The 22,087-nt window shown below is 29.0% G+C and overlaps 1 long non-coding RNA gene across 1 annotated transcript in view; it reads left to right on the forward strand.

Moving 5' to 3' along the window:
* Positions 1-19,774, forward strand: part of LOC148232709 (uncharacterized) — a 101,925-nt gene extending 82,151 nt beyond the window's left edge. The window contains exons 4-5 of the long non-coding RNA XR_015810475.1: positions 11,184-11,267; positions 19,634-19,774. This is a non-coding gene — a long non-coding RNA (uncharacterized LOC148232709). The remainder of the gene's footprint in view (positions 1-11,183; positions 11,268-19,633) is intronic.
* Positions 19,775-22,087: the final 2,313 nt, after the last annotated feature.

Consider the following 22,087-nt stretch of genomic DNA (forward strand, 5'->3'; position numbering starts at 1 on the left):
ATGCGATATCTCGTAATATGTCAGTGGGACTCGCGGTGCCGCAACATCCATTGCCGAAATTGGTATTGATTGGGGAATAAAGCATGATCGCGAACACGTATGCGGGCTTTCAACTCGAACGGTACGTTGTTTTTGTATTTAAATGTATGCCTGTGTGTTTGTATGTGTGTAGGCATTCAATTTTGTATCGGAATATCGTCAAAGGCTCGAATAACAAGTGTTCTCTCCTATGCGCGTGATGTAACTATACATGATAGCATATGAGTGTATGGATGTGTATTTGTTTCACTGTGTCAAGAGAATTTCACATAAACCTATACTAAGCACATATTGTTAAGGGTCGTTCAAATCATGGTCCAAGTCTTTGGCACACATACCAAAATTACCAAATAAAAAAACGATCTCGCAATGTAAGAATAGGCATACTAATGTACTCTTTCTGGTTTGTATCGCTGTCGTCAAGGGCTCGAATAATAAGTGTTTTCCTTCACGCGCTATGTATCCACATATGTGTAGCTATATATTTATTTCATTTCGCACAATTTTTCATACAAAAATATTATATACCAATATTTTAAGTGTCGTCAAAATCATCCGAAATACCTACTAACAAATCATTGATACAAAAGTTTTAAGGTATAATCTCAGAACGTCTACGTACATTGCTATCTCACAGGGTTTAAACCCTGGGGTAGGTAAACTATGACCAACTGGTCTAAAAATATATTTATCATTTCAAAGTATGTGTTATATTGGAGCGGCCTGTCAGGTTAAGGAGCTGCGAGATATGGCTGTATGTGGTGCTCCCATTGCTTTACATTGTTGTTTTGTTTTTTTTTGTGAATATTTATTATATCAGTTTAAATACCAGAAAAATTAACTTCGAATGTCATGCTTTTAAATCAAAATAGAGTGTAAATTATTTTATTATCCTCTCTTGAAAATGTTTAAATCATCCGATAAAATCAAAAAAATTGAGCGATTTATATGTTTCTATGTCATAAATGAACCATAGAAACAGTGATGGGCCCAATTTGTATCCTTGTGGTACTCCTGTAGGGATATTAGATTATTCAGAAAATAAGTTTCTATACTTGTCAAAGTATTATCATGAAAAACTTCAACAGAACTTTAGAAATTATATTTGCTACATCTAGAATCGGTATAGAAAAAACGCATATATCGCAGCGTCGGCGCATAAAGTTGGGGTGTGTGTTGAAAATGTATCAAAACTAATTGTCTTAAAAGAGTTAAATAATAGTTCCGCTTTCAATTATTATTGTACTGGTAATCTAGTGGCTCATTAGCGTTTTGAATTATTTTTTATCTGTAGAGAATCGTATTGAATCACACCCTACAGAAATATGTAACATTTCCATTCCTTCATATTAAGAGTAATATATAATCTCATATTCATTAAATAACCGCTTGCATTATTTTGACAATATAAATATTATTTTTGAGAAAATAATAATACAAAGCACCCATTGTCTTTGAGCTTTTTAATTAATGATAATAACTGAGATTTAAAAAATATTTGCTAAAATAATCTATTATCATTTACATAATAACTAAATCTCTCATTGAAGGTAATTGCGTTTTTTTATGTAGATATATTGTATGATATGAATTATTTTATTATCGAATTAAATTATTTATTGTGCAATGACATTATGTCTGTACTAAGTATGTTCACAAATAGCTCAATCATTAACTTAGAAAATAAATATATTTAATAATGCTGCAAAAAAAGGTTGTAAATGATTGATGTAGCTGGTAGTGTTAAGCACATTGTGAGAAACATCAATAGGCAATTTAATAACAAAGCAAATGATTTCGAAAAAATGGTTGAGTCGACAACAAGGCTCCAAATAGGCACTGTAAATTATTCGTTCTCTTGCCTGTCGATTCAAATGTTTTGAATTCTTTCTTTATTAATCCGTAAGATGTTGGTTTATACTACTCTCTGTAAGGCTGAAAGAAATTTATTTCTTTAATTATCGCGTCAATGATAAATTTTTAATTTATTCAATGGATTCTAATGAAGTTGCAAGAGTGCTTAAATAATTTGCGAATAATCTCTTTCCCCATTTTACATATTTTTTCTTTTGAAGATTAACTAAAGAAGTCGTTTTTTTTTACTTGTGAATGGTTCTGGATTTTGAAAATATTTAATTAATGTTATTAATATCTGGTTTCTTTGGTTATATAATGTCTCTTTAATTTCCCGTTGAAATTTTGAGTTTAGCTTAGAATTGATATTTTTCAATTGTTTTAACAAAAAAATGAACGTATAATACCTTCGGGTGTCAATCACAATCGTGAAACAATTGACAATAATAGCTACTTTACAAAAACAATATATAAAAAAAAAACTTTTTTGGATTTTTGAAAGATAAAAATTGCATTATATCGTTTCGTATTTTGCGTATTTTTGTCTTATCAGAGCGGGTTCTTAGATCACCAAAGCAAAGATAAAGCCGCCGGCTGGTTATAAAAATAGAAAATCACAAAAAAAATTTGCTCATTCAAATATTTTCAATCTTCCGAGAAAGTAGGTATCTTTTTAAATATATAGCACGAGCACCTTTGGAAAGGTTTTTTTATGTATCTTATTTTAATATTTAAGCAAAAATAAGGCGAAGTAAAAATTTATAAATTTTTTTTTTATGATTCCCATTTCCCTAATAAAATCTTCTAAGAAGTATTCATATAAGGCATGAACCAGCCTTTACTTATGTAGCGTTATAAAAAGCGCAGTGATTGTAAACCTTAAAAAAATATTTATACAATTTTAATTTTATATAAAAGAAATGCTTTATTCACAAGAAACACACTATTTCGCTGTGTTAAGATTTTTAGAAATAATAAAATGGTTCTTTATATTATCAATTGTGTCAAAATATCCAATCAATGTAAAAACCAGTACTTTCATCTACGTAACCAATTATTTTGAATCGCACTGTCGTCAAAGGCTTTTTTTCTAACGCGCGTGATATATCCATACATTATACGATGCGACTGTATGGCTGTAAATTTATTTTTTTGTGCCAAGAGATATTTTTATGAATGTGTACTATATATCTATATATACATATATATTAAAGGAAATACATATGAAAAACTCTTATATTTATGTAAAAGTAAAATAATATTTTTTAATAAAGCATTATCATATTATTTATTTTATAAAATATTCATCGCAATATAATAATTAATACATTGTAAACACAATCAACAACCACTAATTAAAACACCAGACTGAAAAGTCGCTAAGACAGTCATATATATATTTTAGTATTAACTATAAATACTATTATTAGATCGTTTTTATTGCAATTATGTTTTACAGTATTTATTCATGAGAATGAGAAAATCTAGGAAAACATAATTTGTGCTGGACTATAGAAATTATACATATAGCATATTCATTTATTTTCATGCGAGTCCATATAAGAGAATTTAGGCACAGATCTTTTAGGTGTATTAATGTGATACAACATATAAATTATATTACATAAAACAGTCAGTCAGATCTCAATATTAGTTGACTCAAAATTTACGTTAATCATCCATCAGATATGAAAAATAAATTAAGAAAAGAAAAACATGAAGCAGTACAATAATATGACGCAAAAATGTTTCAAGTGTAAACTTCTATACGATTTTATAATTATTATCTACTTTTTTATTTGTAAAAAAGTATTTAAAATTTTTATATTATTTTTTTATACAAACAGTACTTCAACAAGAATAAGCGTCAATATAAAACGGGCCACAGACAGACATTTTACTTTTATTATCTGTATAAATTATGAAATAAAAATGACTGAGAAAACTAGCATAATGGAGTCAAGGCTCTGCTTAACCAAGGCTGCCCTTAATTTGCTCCATAATAAACTACCCAAGTATCGCAGTACATTTAAATTTTTCATCTCGAGCGAGCAATTACTATGTATGAAGATCGATCTGCTGCCTCGCCCGAAATAACAAAGGTGGAGAACAAAATTTTTATCAACACCTCTTTGTGTCAAATGGCAAATGTAGCCCCGTGGCGCTACAAACAACGAGAATAATGAGAAAGGTAGAGAATTCCATTTTGCGTGTTTTTCCACGGTAAGTTTTGTATACTTTGGTCCCGGTGAGAAGTTTGCGGACGCCGTGGCACAGTGGCAAAAAAACAAACTCAGCTTTTTGACGGTGGCGAGTTTTTTTTTGCGTTATTTTATTATTTTATCAGAGCTCGCGTATTTCATTTTGACAAACGAGCCAGAACAAACAACCGTCGGATGTGAAATAATACGTTATGTCATACTTTGAAGGCATTGAAATAATAATAGATTTTACCATATGAATACATGGAAAAATATTTACTTATATTAACAGTATTAAACATGTTCTTTAACGTTTTATATTACATTTTTATTAAATTGTACAGAAAGTATTTCAATAGCATTTATTTTCAATGGTCTAAATAATCTTAATAAATCGTTAGTTTTTTTATATAATTTATTTATTATTTTAATACTCAATACCAGGCCTGCCAAGAGGGGGGGAGGAGAAGAGATAAATTCCCAGGGTCTTTTTCTAGAGCTCTAGAAAAATCATAGAAAAAATATATTCATAAAAAAGTGAAATCCGACCTCAAATAATGATAAACTGTGCTAAAGTTATATTTTCACTAGTTAACTCTCAATAGATTTTCACTAGTAGATATATATTTTTACTAGCAAATATATAATTTAACTGATAGGCGCTAATATACTGCTCTAAAATTTCTATAAAAATCAATTTGACAGTTGCGAAACGTCCAATTGCTGTTAAAACCCAAACCTAATTTAATGAAAGATCTATGACTAATTATAGTTTTAAAGAAAATATAAACTAAGCCAATCACTCGGGGTAAAATAAGCGGAAGAATAAGTACAGACAGACATCGCATCTCACATATTGCTCCACAGTTGGTCTGCATTTTGATATTGCACCATATTTTTAAAATATGTTATCTATCCTTAGCGATATTACTATGAACTTATAATATATGAGGGCTGATCAAAGTATTTTTAAACTGAATTTTGGTCAATAGGAGAGCGCAAAAACAATTATCACTTCTCAGAAGGCAAAAATTCACGTCAAAAGTAATAAAATCGTGTCGGCGCCGTTGCAGTGGGAACGCTCGGTAACGAGCGTTCCCACTGCAACGGCGACGGCACGATTTTATTGCTTTTGACGTGGATTTTTGACTTCTGAGAAGGGATAATTGTTTTTTGCGCTCTCCTATTGGGCAAAATTCGGTTTTGATGTGCTTTATTCCATTTTCTTTAATATAAAAAAATAGCAATAAATAATTTAAACACAAAAATAAGATTGCAATCATTTTATAATCAATCAGTAGGCAAACTTCCACAATTTATTTGTATTATTTTAATGTATAAGTTACAACCACACCCTGCAAATATTTAAATTAAATAAACGCCTTATGTGTAAAGAAACTTTATAAGTATCGACTTTGTAAAAATGATTCAAAAACGTGTTTTAAATTATAGTTACATATATTTTAAGCCCCTGTTCTTTTTACTGATAAAATTTTAATAGTTAGTTTTCTATAAATTTGCCATTTTTACTCAGAAGTGGTGTTACATATACTTTATAATAAAAAATTAAAATATAGTACTCTATAACGTAAAGTCATACATACCATTTGAGTTACATCACTATGAATTCAAGTGCAACGTTTTAAGATACCTACGTATGTATGTATCGAAATTGCATTTGAAAACCATAGCGATTTTTTCCCACGGCGTTTTCTTTTATATATTGCCACGACTCTTTCCTTTTGTCTTTTCTTTCTGAGCTTCCGTATTTCTCAGCAACAACAGCCTCCCTAACCGCAAGACGTTTTTCCTACACCCTCGTATACTTACCTCCACTGAATTCCACAAACAATCTATCCCCAAGCAGCTAGTTACAAACGATCCGAATGACTAATACCTCATCCGGAAAATGTGTCCTCGGCAATTCCCATCCCCCTCGCATCTTAAATGAATATACTACACACACAGACACATATAGTATATATTATAATACAGAATATCTAAATGTATGTACATACTCGTCGAATATACTGCAAACAAAATTTTAGAATTCCAATTAACCACTTGATTAAATAAAGTAATTAACGTCTTCGAATACTTCTGAAAATGCTGATTCACTTTTGTGTTCTCTAGATGCGTAAAAAGGCTAAGTCATTTCTGTATACTGTACCTGTGATAAATATATACATATATTTTATATATGTTAACAGAATGGCATATTTAATGTCAAAATTCAGAAGAAATATCTGTTTTTTACACCAGCGCCAATGCAACCCAGTTCAATTGCAAATATACACAATATATTTACTTAGGCATTTTTGTCTCTCGTTTTATGTACATATTTTTTTTGTAACATCGTATTAAATTACTATTGTATGATTATTAAAATAATTAAATATTACAGTAAAATTAACATCACAGTTTGGCAAATAAAATAATATTTTTTAATATAAAAAAAAGTAGATATATTTTTAAATATACAATTTCAGCAAAATAAATATAAAAATGCTCAGAATCATCAGATCGTGCTGAATCGAAACAGATGGTTACATCATCAAATGCATTCCTTTTATTTATTATATGTATAAAAAGAGCTGAAGGAACTTATACCTAAAATACTTCAATACATACATCTAAAACAACAGTAGTTTGAGGTAGGTTTTTATACGTATATTCTTGCTATGAATTTTTTTATGAGTCGGACCCCTCAAAGAAAATGAGCCCTCTCCCCTCCCCTCTTCCGGCCCGCGTATATTTAATATTTTAAAAGTGATCCTTTATTTAGATTAATTTTTACTTATTAATGGACACAAATTAAATCATATAAAAACAGTAAAAAAATTTGCTATAAAAAAAATATTAATATATGAATGGAAGTAACCATAATAACCAAAATACTAACCAAAAATTTAAAGCACCTTATGTATGATAAAAAAAATATAAAGAAAGCGGCATAAAAATAAAAGAACATTCATACATATATAGCCTTAGCATTTTTTTATTATTAAAAAATGACAAAAATCAGTATTAAACAATAAACCTCGTTTATGTTTTTCAGGCATACTGTACATTGACCAAACACCCTTGCTAACAAATCTTTAAAATATTAAAACGCTCTCATTTCATATTTATGCCTATTGCGAAATTATTGAAATAATTTCACATCAGTGTCAGGCGAGACTCGAGGGTGGTTTTTACCCAAAAACCCTTGCCAAGGGGTGTCGGAGCACTGTCGGTGATTGTGACACTGGTCGCATTAAACGATACGCCCATTCAAGGGTTAACTTGAGGGTTAACACAAGGGCTCGTATCAACGCTTAACTAATAATCCCTCCAAGGGATTAGAGCTATTCGTTTTGATGGGGTTGTACTAAAATTTTATGCGTCTCAAATGCTAAAAGGTTATGAACGATGTCGCTGATTTTAACTGCTTGCAAATATGCACTTCTGATTAAATTTACTTATGATTCCTTAAACTTTTGTATCACGCCAGAGATACGATGGTCTGATCCTAACTCAATTTAGAACTCACCCTCCCATTTCAAAAACTCGCTAACGGTCCTGCGGCTATTTGTCACCGACATGCTTTGTCCTGCGGCAAAGCTATTTTGTCCCTTGGCATGACGATATATCTCTATTTATAAAATCTTCATACCAGTCCGATGTTTTTTACTATATCTTAAATACGTTACAAAAAGCATTGATCTATATAAGCAATAGGTATTTGTATGCTTTTGCATTGTATACGCGTTGGCACGATTCCCACAAAAAATGCCCATTGCATATGTAAAAAAGTGCATCTGTTATTTAAATTGGCAGCGAAATGAAATTCAGAATGTCAGCTTAATGCCAAAACACAGCCGAACTTCTACATGTCAATCCAAATTGGATATCCTGTGTGTTTTCTTGTCTTCATTCGATCAGAATTCGATAACGGGCAGCTATTTCGTTGCTTAAGTATGCAAAGTCTATTTTAATAGCGCTGTGTTTAATAACCACATATGTTATACTAAATAAAACATATATTATTTTTATTAAATGTATTAGAAATCAATTAAATTAAAATTATTTATTTTGCTCATAGATTTTTTAATGTTCATATTATTATAATTTTAAAAGAGTATTAATAAAAAGCAAATATTTAATGTTTTATACCATGTAAAATAATTTAACATCGCTGTGTCCATAAAAAACGCATCCCAGGGTTTTTTCAAGAATAATTGACTACATTTGCCAGTCTAATGATACGCATAAAAAAGAGACCTGTATAAAAAGCAATATATACATTTATTTCCAGTATCGATTTACTTCTTGTTGCCCTATATACAATAAAGATAAAAATGCTGCTTATAAACATTTATTTAAAGACATATGATATAATAAATAAATACAAATTTTAGTATATTATATATAAATATACAGCAATTACAATACTTAATTTTATATAAGTAAAGATATCGCAAATTTCAAATTAAAATTATTAATATTTAACAACCGTTGTGATTTTTTTTATTATTAAAAAAACCTAACAAAAAATCAAAAAACATACATATAAAATTAAACGCAAAGAAAAAAGAGAAAAAGTACAGTAAAGTGTTCCAACATATAGCGAAGTTTCCTATAGCGTTTGCGGCAGTCCCTCCTATAGCGTAGTTTTTGTTATAGCCGCCGCGCTATAACATTCTAGGGATATTCATCACAATACAGTAAGAAAATATTTATTTTTGTATGGCTATGGAAAAATTATGATCAAGCAAATCAATGTACACATTTTTAAATGCATTATGTATACACTTTTAAAGAGATTTCAACCATTCTATTTTTTATAAAACTATTTAATCATGTAATACATATCTATTACTAATCTAAAAAAGTATTAATAAATTATAAAATATATTTAAATATATGTTATAAAACCCTTAATACCCATCATTCAAATTTTAGTGCATTTAAAATAATACGTAATCTTTCTAAACCAAGCTATTTTTTTATTCAAAAATTTAAATGCAAAACCCAAGTTAATATAATAATTTATTCAATACGATTGTTCCACATAGTGATCTATTAAATTAAAAAACAATTTAAAAAATGTCAAACATCATATTATAAAATTCGAGAAGGGCATACAGAAGACAATAAAGAAAATTATCCTGTTTATTGCTTGTTTTTAATTTAATTAATATTTTTTTATTAATATCCTAAAATAAAATATACTGCAGAAAAAGCTTGATAATTTTTATTTATTTTTTATTATTTATTAATTACAGGGTAACGCATTTCAAAAAAATAGCTCGAAAAACTGTTGCGTTTGACTCTCCTGGCACTCGCAAAATCTAGGACATTCTTCGCGCTCGTGTCGCAATAATAAGGCACGTGCTCTTGTTTACAAACTAAATACAAGGTTATTTAATACGTAAAAATGGTAAAAAAGTTTGATTTGCTGATTTCATTAAATTCACAAAATATAGTTGAGAGAACCTAATCTCAAATTTTGTATTAGTTCATAGTCCCCTATAACGTAGTATTCCTATAACGAAGTCCCAATCTCTACGCTATATTTAATATCATAAATTAGCTGTTGTTCGTAAGAATGAAATTACACAAGGAAAAAAATATACATAAAAAGAATTACGCAGGAAAAAAATTACAAACGCAATAAATTTCACACTGCAATAATTTCACATTTTTTAGTAACATGTTTATTTTTTCCGTGTGCATAAAACATATCGAAAGTGGAACCAAAAATGCGAATTTCTAACTTAAATATGTTTTTTAAATATAAAAATTAAATTTACATTTGTATGTTACATTTTATATTAATTACAAAAAATATATAAAAGCAAAAGTCATTATTAATAAAGCCAAAAAATAATTTAAATACAAAACATTAAATCAATGACAGTGTTTCATTTCAATGTAAATTACTAATTTATTGTTTATTATTTAAAAGTATATATTTTTATATAAAATGACTTTTTATTACCAATAGAATATATTTATAGAAAATGGCACATCTGGTTTTGCTTTTGATTTTTTTTATGCACAACGAAATAGTAAAACATGTTTCTGAAGAATGTAAAATTACAACAATGTAAAATTTATTGCGTTTGTATTTTTTTCTTGTGTAATTCTTTCCATGAGTAATAACTTTCTTGTGTATTTTTTGCTGTGTAATTTTATCAACTGTAATGTTTATTTTTATCTACGTGTAATTTTTTATTGCATAATTTTTGCTGTGTATTTTTTTCTTGTGTAATTACCATAATTTAGTTCTTAATGTGTTTCGTTTTATTATTAATAAAAAAATAATTTCTTATTATATTTTTATTTTTGCGAATTATCATAGGAACGATATTATAAAAATTGACAACTCAGTAAATTGTACACATTATATTATACCTATCTACTGCATGATATTTGCCATTAAGTTAGGGTTTATTAAGAGCATTTTTATCACTATTATTTTAAGTCTATTTTAACTGTGATAATCAGCGTTGTCTTAATTTTAAAATGCGGTATTTCGTCACATTCAGTTATACCCCATTACTGGATTTCTGTATCGTCTTTTTCTTGCATATACAGCATTGACCAATATTATAAAAAAATATCAGAAATACAACCTTATCACAAAAATATTATAATGGCAGTGCTTTATAAAATAAGCGAATTTTAAATATGCTTATTATATTAGACTATATTTGGGTAAGAGTCGGAGTCGGATTTTAATTTATTCTACACAAATTTAACATAACATTATATTATTGTATAATCGTTTAACATATCCGAATATACGCAAAGCGCAATCGCCTATCAAATACTACGTTCACGTTATGGTCGCCTTACCCGTGAAAATGGTATTCGGTGGGATGTTTGTCGGATATTAGACACTTTTAGGAAAGTCGTCGTTTCGTACATTTTTTCGCCTCATATGCAGTAAAAGCGCGATTTACGATTGGCGCGGGCGATTCACACGTTTTACGTGAACGTAAACGCGGACACAGCCCGTAAACGTAGGTTTAAATTAAATCTGTCCTTTTTTGTATGTGTGTGTGTCCTCATATAATATAATCTTGGTTTCGTTCGTTTCAGCAATGCGGCCAACACAAAGATGGCCTCGAATATTCGGGGTGGCCCCGGCCACGGAACGCGATGGCCATGAAGCAAGGATACGAAGTAAGTCTATAAAATCGTATTTATTTGATTAACGTATATTTTATCTTTTGTTATTTTTCCTTCCTGCATATCCAATCAACAAAATATCCGTTGCTAAGAAAAACATACGCCGAGGTATTATTGTTACGTATAGAAAATCAAAGATTTAGTAATTAATTTTATATTATATATATCATGTCTTTTTAAATATTAAATATTCAGTAACTTTACTAATGCGCTACAACCGGGTATACACAATCAACAACTACTATGTAAATTGTGAGGCGCACTGAAATTAAATTCTGTAAGTCAAACTCATTTATTTAAATTATAATGAATAGATATGACTATGCAGGAACTAGGCTATTTTTTATTCTTCCGTGGGGTACATATATGATTTAAAACCAGGTCTTTCAAATACTAGTCACTGACTTATACCACTGTGAATCGTTCTGGTCAATTTACATATTTAAATATAAAAAAAATTAGATAAAACTGCCGGTCTACACTCGAGATTTTTTAAAGCGATGTATATGCTCATTATCTATCAGATGTAAATAAGAAAATTAGGAATAAATATAAAGCACTGCAATAGTATGACGTAATAAGTAATTATCAATTATTGCATATAAAAAATGCAATAACTTATTTATTTTGTATTAAAAACTATTTAAGTATTTGTACTAGTAGTGGAGAATGTATATATTTTACATTAAAAATGTATTACCTTTCTGCGACTAAGTGCCTCAATAATAATTTTCACCTGAGTGAGAATATCAAAAATAGCTTCCGTGCATTTGCTTTCTATAAAAGTAAAATATTTATATCTGACATGAAATCTTAAATTTCGAGGCTTACCAATCGAGGTTTACTGAAAAATAAACGGAGGTAAAAATCCTTACCATGCTTGGCAAACTAATGGGACACGCTAGTAAATTTGTTAAATTAATAATAATTCGAGAAAATGTAAATAAAAAACGAAAAAGGTGATTTAAAAACGCTTATTTTTATTATTTAATAAATAGGAGTTACTTAAACCTATTAAAAATCTTATTATTTTATTAGATAAACAAACTATTTGATGAGGTTTTTTTATTTTTTCTTAGCTTTGAAACCTTTAAATCCCACTTGATTAACTATTCTGCTTACCGTTTGCAAAAAAAAATATTTCACTAGCCAGATTAAAAAAAGTTTTTATGGAACTCACGATGCAAGCTTTTTTAATCATGTACCATATTTACTAATTTTTGATAGCTTGTTTGTCTAATTAATTAAGAGCTGAATCAGACAAACCTGTGTTTGTCTGATTCAGCTCTTACGATTTTAATAAAATTATATCCGCTCTTTGACCTTTAAACCATTTCTTTGACATTTATTAAATGCTAACATAATATTTAAAATAAATTAAAAGTATGAAAATAATGGTGAATAAAAACGCAAAACACGCAACTTAATAAGACGTCGCTTTCTCCGAACTGTTTTTTTTTTCGTAACCAATTAGTGAAAAAAATAGTTTGTATTATTTCAGAATACATCGTAAATCGCAATATGTGTTCCTTAATAATTTATAATCTTAATGAAATTTAGCTAACTGCAGTCGATTTTTTACAATGCAAATTTCGGAATTGATTTACGCTTTTCGAATTTAATCTGAACAAGGGCGCCTTCGGTCGCACCCCCTTTGAGTGAGTGACCACAGGCCGTGGGACAAGTGTTCTATGATTTGTGACCGTTATTTGGCAAACGTCGCCGGATACCTTACGAGATGGGGTGGGTGTCGGGGGTTGGAAAAGCCCTCGGGGTCCCTTGACCGAGCCGTGATTTCCACCGCAACGCCCCAAACTAAAAGGTCGCAAATTGGACAAAGTATTACTATTGTCTCCCACTTTTAATAAATCATGACCTGATATATCCAGGGCGTTTACTAACATGCACAGGGCGCCCGAAAGTTTGACGAAGGGCTGATATTTTTTGTGTACCAAAGTTGCGTCCCATCGCGCTGATAGATAAGTTATTGGTTAATTTATACATTTATTTAAAACCACTATATATTTATACACGTTTAAAGATATAAATATACACAATTATTTCCATAAAGATAAAATACTATATAGCTCCTACATCTTATGTCTAATAATCATGGATCTTGTATTTATATACCTTTAAATATCGAAGAGTTTTCTCGACTTTCGCCGCAGCGAAATATACATATTTATTTTAATTGTAAATAAATATAGCTAGCACAATAGACCAGTGGTATAAGTCAGTAACTGATACCTGAAAGCTATGGGAAAACAATGATTCCGTGTCTCGTGACGTTTTTGTACGAGCGGTGATGGAGATGCTGGCGGAGAGATGATGTCGGTAGAAGATCTTCACAGATCTTTTAGGTGGCGTGGTAGCGATAGTATGGTGGAATTGATCCCTTTCTGGTCAGAGCGTACTGTGTCTGCCGGTGTCTGCCTGAGTCAAATGGAATCTGCCATGTGACTGCCTTTATGTATTCAGGGCTGCAAAGCTTGCTCAACCATCCGATATGAATATAAAATGTATTCCGATATGATTTTACTGAAATGACATATTTTAAAAAATATTTATAAATAGTCTTTTCTAAATTTTCTTTTAGTAATTACCACATGAAACTGAATGTATTATTTATTTATTTTTCTGCATCAAATCCAGTTGTAAAATTATTGTTGTTTATTTTTCTTTATTTCTTTGCTTCTTCTTTAGCTATTCGAACTGAATTTTAAGATTTAATACCTAAATTTACTGCTACTAATTTACATTCGATATTTTTCGAATGTAAATTAGTAGCAGTAAACGTTCAAAATAAAATTTTAAAACAAACTTTAACACAAACGGAGCCGCGCCAAAAACTACAATCTGTCCTTTAAATAGTCATGTTGATTGTGAAAGTACTACCTAGAAAGTGGGTGCTTTTGAAGGCAATGTTCCGCTCCTTTTATTTATTGTACAATATGTATAAAAAAGGGCTATAGGAACTTATACCTGAAATACATCAGTATATAAGAACATCTTAAACAACTGTATTTTAATTCGGATTCACTATTTGAGTTCGGTTTGTACGTTTTTTATAAATATATTCTTGCTATGATTTTCTCCAGAGTTGCGCCCCTCAAGGAGAATGAGCCCGAGAATTCGTCCCCTCTTGGCAGGCCTGTATGTGATCAAGGATCTAATCTTAGATTTCTGTTTTTTCTTTTCTTCATCGACGATATATTATACATGCGGCATAATAATAGACACCTGTGTTTGTATAATGAGGTATTGGTAAAACCTATTAAATCATTATGGTCAGTTTAAAAATAAAAACACTACATTCTAAAAAAAGTCATCGCATTAACATTGCAATAGACTACATCGAGCTGGATTTTAGAATCGAAGGATTTTATAGCCGTCTTCAAAAGGCATAAGATTTTAGTGGCAATGGAACGACGCGGACGAAACCCGTGTTATTGGAAACAATACTTTCACTCGGTAATTTTGATATCCAGGATTTTCCCCCGTATTATTATAATTAAATTACGAATTAAATTTATCGACGTGTGTGTTCCGCCTTTTACAAGATGCTGACATTTTTATGAGTTACTCCATTTGTGTGAGTGCTATAACATGTTAACAATAAGAAACACAATAGAATAATAACACGTTTGATAGCACTACATCGTGGTCAATTAACACATTAACCGCCGCATGTGCATAATACAATTCGCATGCAAACACACACCTGCAACCTTTTTGTCTCATACGTGCTCATTGTGCGTGTAAATGAAACGGTGCAAATGCAATTAAACAAGATTAATGAGCTTATCCGTCATCGTCGTTATTATCGGCACGATAATTACAATTAACGTGTATATTGTGTTCATTAGTATATAATTTTCAATATTTGTATATATTATGTTCGTCGTAGGCATAGAATAGGATAAAAAGCACGTCGATAAACATAAACAATTAAGAACATATAGTTGCTTGTGTATGATTAAATTAATTATTAGTTAATAGATACCAAGAGTCTAAGTATATATATATATATAGGTTTAACGGTTATTACTTTCATAATACTATCTATGTTTGAAATACAAAATACATTCAATAAAGTAGATCCATCCTTATAAAACCTTAAAAAATGTACCAACAGAAGCAGCAGCAACCTAATTTAGTTGATTAGTTCTTAGATGGGGTGGCTATATGCTGCGGTGGTGCTCAATCAAGTAGATGGTCGGCCATAAACAAATCCTGAGGTCAGGTGACCCCCAGGGCACACCCGTCGGTCTGATGATGCTCACAAATTGCCGTCGGGAAAAGACGACACAGGATGTACCACGGCTACCTACTATCTTGGCCATCCATCATTTGGTCGGTGCAGTGCCTTAGACTTGAATTAATTCGATGGGAACACACCCATCGCGTTTTGATATTATAGTTTTAGCAATAGCAATTATGATATACGATTATTATTGATGAACCATGGGCGGTCCGTTGTTTGGTTTAATTAATGAAATCGAGTAAATACTGTGTGCAGTTTAATTATATATTTAATCACTTTATCAGTTCATCATCATTAATTTATTATTATAACAATTTTTGTTGTATTATTAAATTGATTGCTTATTAATTTTAGAAAAAAAATCGAATCTACAGTTTGATTTAATTTTATAACATCTTGCTTTTATATTTCATATATTCTGCTTTGATAAAAAGCTCCAATATATTTTTAATTACATTAAGTAACAAAACTACGTGTCACAAAAGTTCGTCAAGCTTCTTTTGAATAAAATTAAATAAGCGAGATGTATAATATTATATGTTTCTTAGCTTGAAAACTGCATTTAGCATCAAATTTGCAGGGAAAATAAATAATATTTACATATATATAATTATAGGGTCAATATGATCAAATTTTAATTATTAAATAAACGAAAACTTTATTTATTAATACACTGAAAAGGCAAAAATAGTACGTAGAAAAGCAATTAAAATCGAATACAATAGTATCTGTTTTAAATTAACATGCTGTGCATGTTAATTTACTAAATTAATATTTTGAGCTTAATTGTAACATCAAAATAATTATAAACAGAACTATAAAATAATAAATTGTCAGAAAAAATTAAATATATATATATATATATATATATATATATATATATATATATATATATATATATATATATATATATATATATATATATATATATATATATATATATATATATATATATATATATATATATATTGTCAAATGCTAAATGTAATGTTTATCATAAGCGAAATCATATTGCAAGGATGCATTTAAAAATTAAGACAATATTGATTTTTATTATTATTTGTACAAATAAGTATATCATAACAATACTATAAATATTGTACATATGTTCCAGCATTTTTTTAATCATAATAGCATAAAAAAAGGGATATTTTTAAATAATTTCTAAAGGTTTTGATAAATTGTTAAATAAATAGTCAGTTAATAATTGAAAAATTGCAACTAATAGAGACTCAAATATTCGAATTATTGAATGCCCGTTTTTTAACTATTCGTTATTCGAATATTTGTCTAACTATTTGTAGAGTATTCGTTTATATTTGTAGTGAAATATTAAAAAAAATTGTGTAGAGTACGCTCGGGATAAGGATTCCGGTTTGTTATCGTGTGCGTGAACTGTGTGTCTCAAAACAATTTCGCTCAGAATATTTATTTTTTTTATTTTAAAAGAAAATATATGTTTATTTAACATACATACATCTGAGCTAAGTTGGAAATTTCAACGGACAATTAAAAATATATTATATAATCGGAGAAACCAGACATTGATGTCATTAATTAAATATTTGCAAAATTCAAAATCTTTCACTAGTCAAAAAAATAATGAAGTCTTTAGCTATTCTTCAAAAGCAAAAAGATATAAAATGAGGAAAGAAATTATTCGCAGATTGTTTAATGGCTCGACGACTCTATTAATTCATTAGAATCCATTGAATAAATTAAAAAATTATCATTGGCGCAACGATAAGAATAATAACTTTTTTAAGCCTTACAGAGAATAGTGTAAAAAAAACCAACAACGTACGGATTAATGGAAAAATATTTAAAATATTTTAATCCACGTGTAAGAGAACGAATAATTTACAGTGTATATTTGAAGCCTTGATATCAATTAGCCCAGATATGCCCAAGAAATTTTGTTCTCTTAAAATTTCATTTATAAATAAAAAACAGTGGCACGAGTTTAGTGACCTACCCATGGGACAGTGGGCATATCTGGGTTAAACCAATATCAATACAAAATTATTTAAAATAAATCACTAGAGAAGATCGAACTTCTGTGCCACACTGCACTTTAATGACGAATACCAGCGTTGACGTATCAGCGACTGTCCTTAAAAGAGAAAACGAGACAACGAAGTACACGCTACGTCGCTTCTCCCTCTCATATACATGTACACGCACACAATAACAAACCGGCATCCTTATTCCGAGCGTACTCTATCATTACAATAAAATAAATAAATTTAAAGCCCTTGTAGATCACAAAAACACATATAGTTATTTTTGCGAAATTTATTTTATCTTTTACAGCTATAGTGATAATAAATAAAAGTTGACAAAATAATAATGAAAACACAAACAATTACTTAAAATATTTTTACGAGAATTAAAATTGTAATTAGATGAGAAAAATATTCGCCCGTTTTATATACTTATAGTGAAATATTTGTGCATTTGTAGTCTTTTAGTGTGCATTTGTAGTCTTTCTCAATGGCTGATATATTTTTTATCTGTTTTAAATCAATACGAATAATATGATTTTCCTAATTAAAAAAAAAATTGCTTAAATAATCAGAGTATACTGCTTAGTCACTGTATTTATTACACATTACATTCACTAGATTGTAATGTAAATTTATAAAATAAAAAAGTTAAAAATGTTCGTCATGAAAATCTAGTAGTCAAATGTGTAGTATAACTTTTATATTTATTTTATCCTACTAATCAACTCTTTGATTTATTTTTTGTGCTTTTATTTATTTACTTTTTTATATTAAATCACAGAAAAACCCATCCATCCTTCATACAGCGGTGAAAGGCGATAAATCAAGCAATATAACCATTTGCGAGATCATGAATTCTGCGAGCGCAACACGTTCCCTTAAATATTTGAGAGATTTCCCTTTCGCTTTGCTAATATTTTATTTATTCTTGGGAACGGTGGAAGGGTCGGGTCACCATATGGCCGAGCCGGCTCATATACGACCACTTTTTTACCCCTGGAGCTTTTTGCCCGCTGACAACTTGCACTGACCGGACCGGAGAGATTCGCTCTTCCAAAACTTTATGTTCGACACGTCGTACGAATGCTGCGTTAAATATAATATATAATATCTATATTAAAGCAATCTACAAAAAAGTCTGAATCTAATAAATAAAAAATTCAAAAGCTTTCTAATAAATATGAAGCACTTTCAACGAGCTTTTGGTCTGTTCCGAGTTATACTGAAACCATTAATACTTGAGTAAAGATACTTTTATGCAAATAAATGCTTAATTACTGTATACATTTAACCATCATAGTAGCAAATAAACACATTAGTTCGAATTTCAGCAAAAAAAATTGTCTTTAAAGATTTGATGCCTCATTCACGTACGCGTTCAATGCTTTTAAACCAACCTTGTTCCAAAAAAACATTTTTTGTGGATCCAAACTATGTTAGCTTGAACAATAATAATTCACTAGAATTTATGGAATTTTGGTAGATTTTTAAGCATTGATAAAATTAGCAATTGAGTAATATGAACATACAGCAGAATATTGTTTAAAAAATAAAATTTCTAGTGTTACATTCTTGATTTTAAAGCAATAAAAGAACAGAGAAACAAACTTTAAGAATTATAATTTAGATTTTATATAAACTATGTGTATATATAAGTCAGTCACTAATACCACAATTAAATATAAAATTAAATATTTTATAATTTAGTATATGTTACGACTAGCTCATATATTTTTTATAAGTATCTCCAACGAATGCCATTATAATTTATTATTATATAAAAGTATTAAACCTCGATAACATTAACGCGTTTGAGAACCTTCAGCATAAATATTAAAAATCCACCGACCCTTAGTTTCCTCCTCAACACCCTCCTCAGTCTGCGTCATAAATAATATAAGATTTTTTTCCCGGCATGGTGCCATACTATTATTTGTTCTAACAAAACCTCAACACGTCTTGTGGTCAGTACGTGCCTAAATTCCGTATATCGCACGGAATTAAGTTCGTGTCTACCCCTCCAACCCGCATAGCAAACATTCCAGTATTCCATAACTAATTTCGAGTAATTTCCTTTCAAATTTCAGGCGAAAATGAACACGTCGGATCCGCTGGGCGCTATGGGTCACCAAAAGTCTGCGGGCGAAGGTGATAGACTGTCATTATCCGGCCATCATCATCACCATCATCATCAGTCGGCCGTCAGCCAGATGTTGTACGGTGCAGCTGGACTCACGACAGGACGCTCCGGTGAGAGTTTAATCATTTACTGTTACTTTTAAAGGACATGACCTCGCGGACGAGGTTATCTCCTTCTAATGACTAAATTGCTGATAATTTCTTTTCTCTTCGCAGTAATAAATTGCACTTAATTTTTGTTGATTTTTTAATTTTTAATAATCAATCCTTAAAATCGAAAGGTTATAAAAAAGCAAAGACTTTTAATTGAATGATTTTTTTAAGCAAATATATTCCTAAATGAATCAAAAAAAAATAATTTAGATTTTTCACACATTCTTTTACAAAATATTTTCATCTCAGGAGTATTTTGCATAAGTATTTTTTTTTACTAAATTTTATCCTTAATTTACTGAATTCTGTTAGTTTTTATACAACACCACAATAATATGTCATGTAAATTATCACTAGATAGTTTAATCAGTCGCATTATTTTTCTTATAAATTATTTGTTATAAAATAAGATTTTAAAAACGCTTACCTTAAATAAGTAGCATTTATCCTAGTTCTAGATATTTATTAAATCTATAAATAAGTATCACATTATCTATAAATTTTAGCTATTTTTTATCTACATAAATACAGATAGCTCATAAAACTATCGTATAACTAATAATTAATTTACGTAACTTTGTAATACTTGACTCTTAAGTTAGCACATGTAAATAATAATATGTTGAATAAATTAATTAATTAATTACTAATAAATCATTACATAAAATCTGTTTATTGCGACAATTAAAATAAATGTGGTAATTGCCTCAATTATGCTGATAAAATGTACCAAAACATTGATGATGCACTTAAATTAAAAATAAAACATACTTAGATATACAAACCTTTCAGTAAAAATATTTTTCACATAACATTTTCTTTCAGTTACTTAATACCTTATGAACTTACTTTTACTCAATCATTATCTATAAATAAAAATATATTGCTAAGTCATATCATAAAATATGAAAAATGAGACAATGAAAAATCAATACCTACTAAAATATCGATGATGATCTTGAATTAAAAATAAAAAATACCTAAATTTTCTAACGGATAGTTGCCTAATATTTTTCATAAATAAAGTAGTGGTCATTTTCTTTCAGATACAAATATTTTATAAAATCTTTGCTAATCAATTTAGATAGATAATAATAAATTAATGAATTTTAATCAAATCATTATATTATTGAAATTTACGCCAAATATCAGTACACATTATTTTCCTACCTGGTTTTTATTAAAATACTGGTGTTTTAATTTTATTAATTCAACGTAAAAGCAATGTAATGGAAAAAAAATTTAAAACAAAAAAATCTTATGTAATTGCAATATTTTATCTATCTGTAATGCCTTTACATTATACTCCAAGAGTGGATGACGCAAGTCTGGACTGTTAAACCAGAGGCTGCGGGTTCAATGCATGGCTGTGAACTCGATTTTTTATTTATAAAATAATGCACTATTATTCCAGCTGCAGAATGACATATTTTAAATTGTAATTATAATGCATTTATAGATAATTATACATATGGCACTGATTCTTATACTTTCAGTCTGGGGGTTAACTACTTTCTTTACCTTAATTTACCTAATTTATACATGTTTACGCCATTGTAACACATTGGGCTTATGCATATCAAGTTACAACGACAAATTACACTTGTTAGTTTATACACATGTATTAATTTGTTATAATACATCTGTTGTTATTTTTTTATTATTAATTTATTGAAAAATCAGTGATTCTCAGCGTTTTGTTGTATAAGTATGTTTTAATAATTATGCTCTATTATATATTTATTATATATAATTTGGCTTTTGTGTATTTTTTCATATCAATACAAAGGCTTTCAATATTTTTTATTATGGTAATTTATTTAATACTCTTTAATTTATTTGTATTAGTTTAATATACAATTATAATATTTTTTTATTTAATATTTATTCAGTTATATATGTAAATATATAACTATATAGGGTACTTCAAAACAATGAAAGATTTACTACCGTACATGTACGGCGATACTCCTCAATGTGTTAAAGTGCAAAAATATAATAAAATTGAAATTCTTTTGAGAAAAATAAATAGCAACATAAAATAAATCTATATGTTTAAAAGGCACAATACAATAAATAAAAATATAATTATAATTTTGCACTTTTTTACAAATTACATTTTTTTAATTATTAAAGATTATTTCACTTGCTTCATTTATCAGTAAATCAAGTATATAATATTTATTTTTAGAAAGAGATACAGACCCGTGAAGAGAAATAACAAGCGACTCACTATAAAGTCGCTGGCG

The sequence above is a fragment of the Plectrocnemia conspersa genome, unplaced genomic scaffold (genome assembly GCF_051122295.1).
Source record: "Plectrocnemia conspersa isolate PC_06_02 unplaced genomic scaffold, ASM5112229v1 ptg000008l, whole genome shotgun sequence".
In the NCBI taxonomy this organism is placed as follows: domain Eukaryota; kingdom Metazoa; phylum Arthropoda; class Insecta; order Trichoptera; family Polycentropodidae; genus Plectrocnemia; species Plectrocnemia conspersa.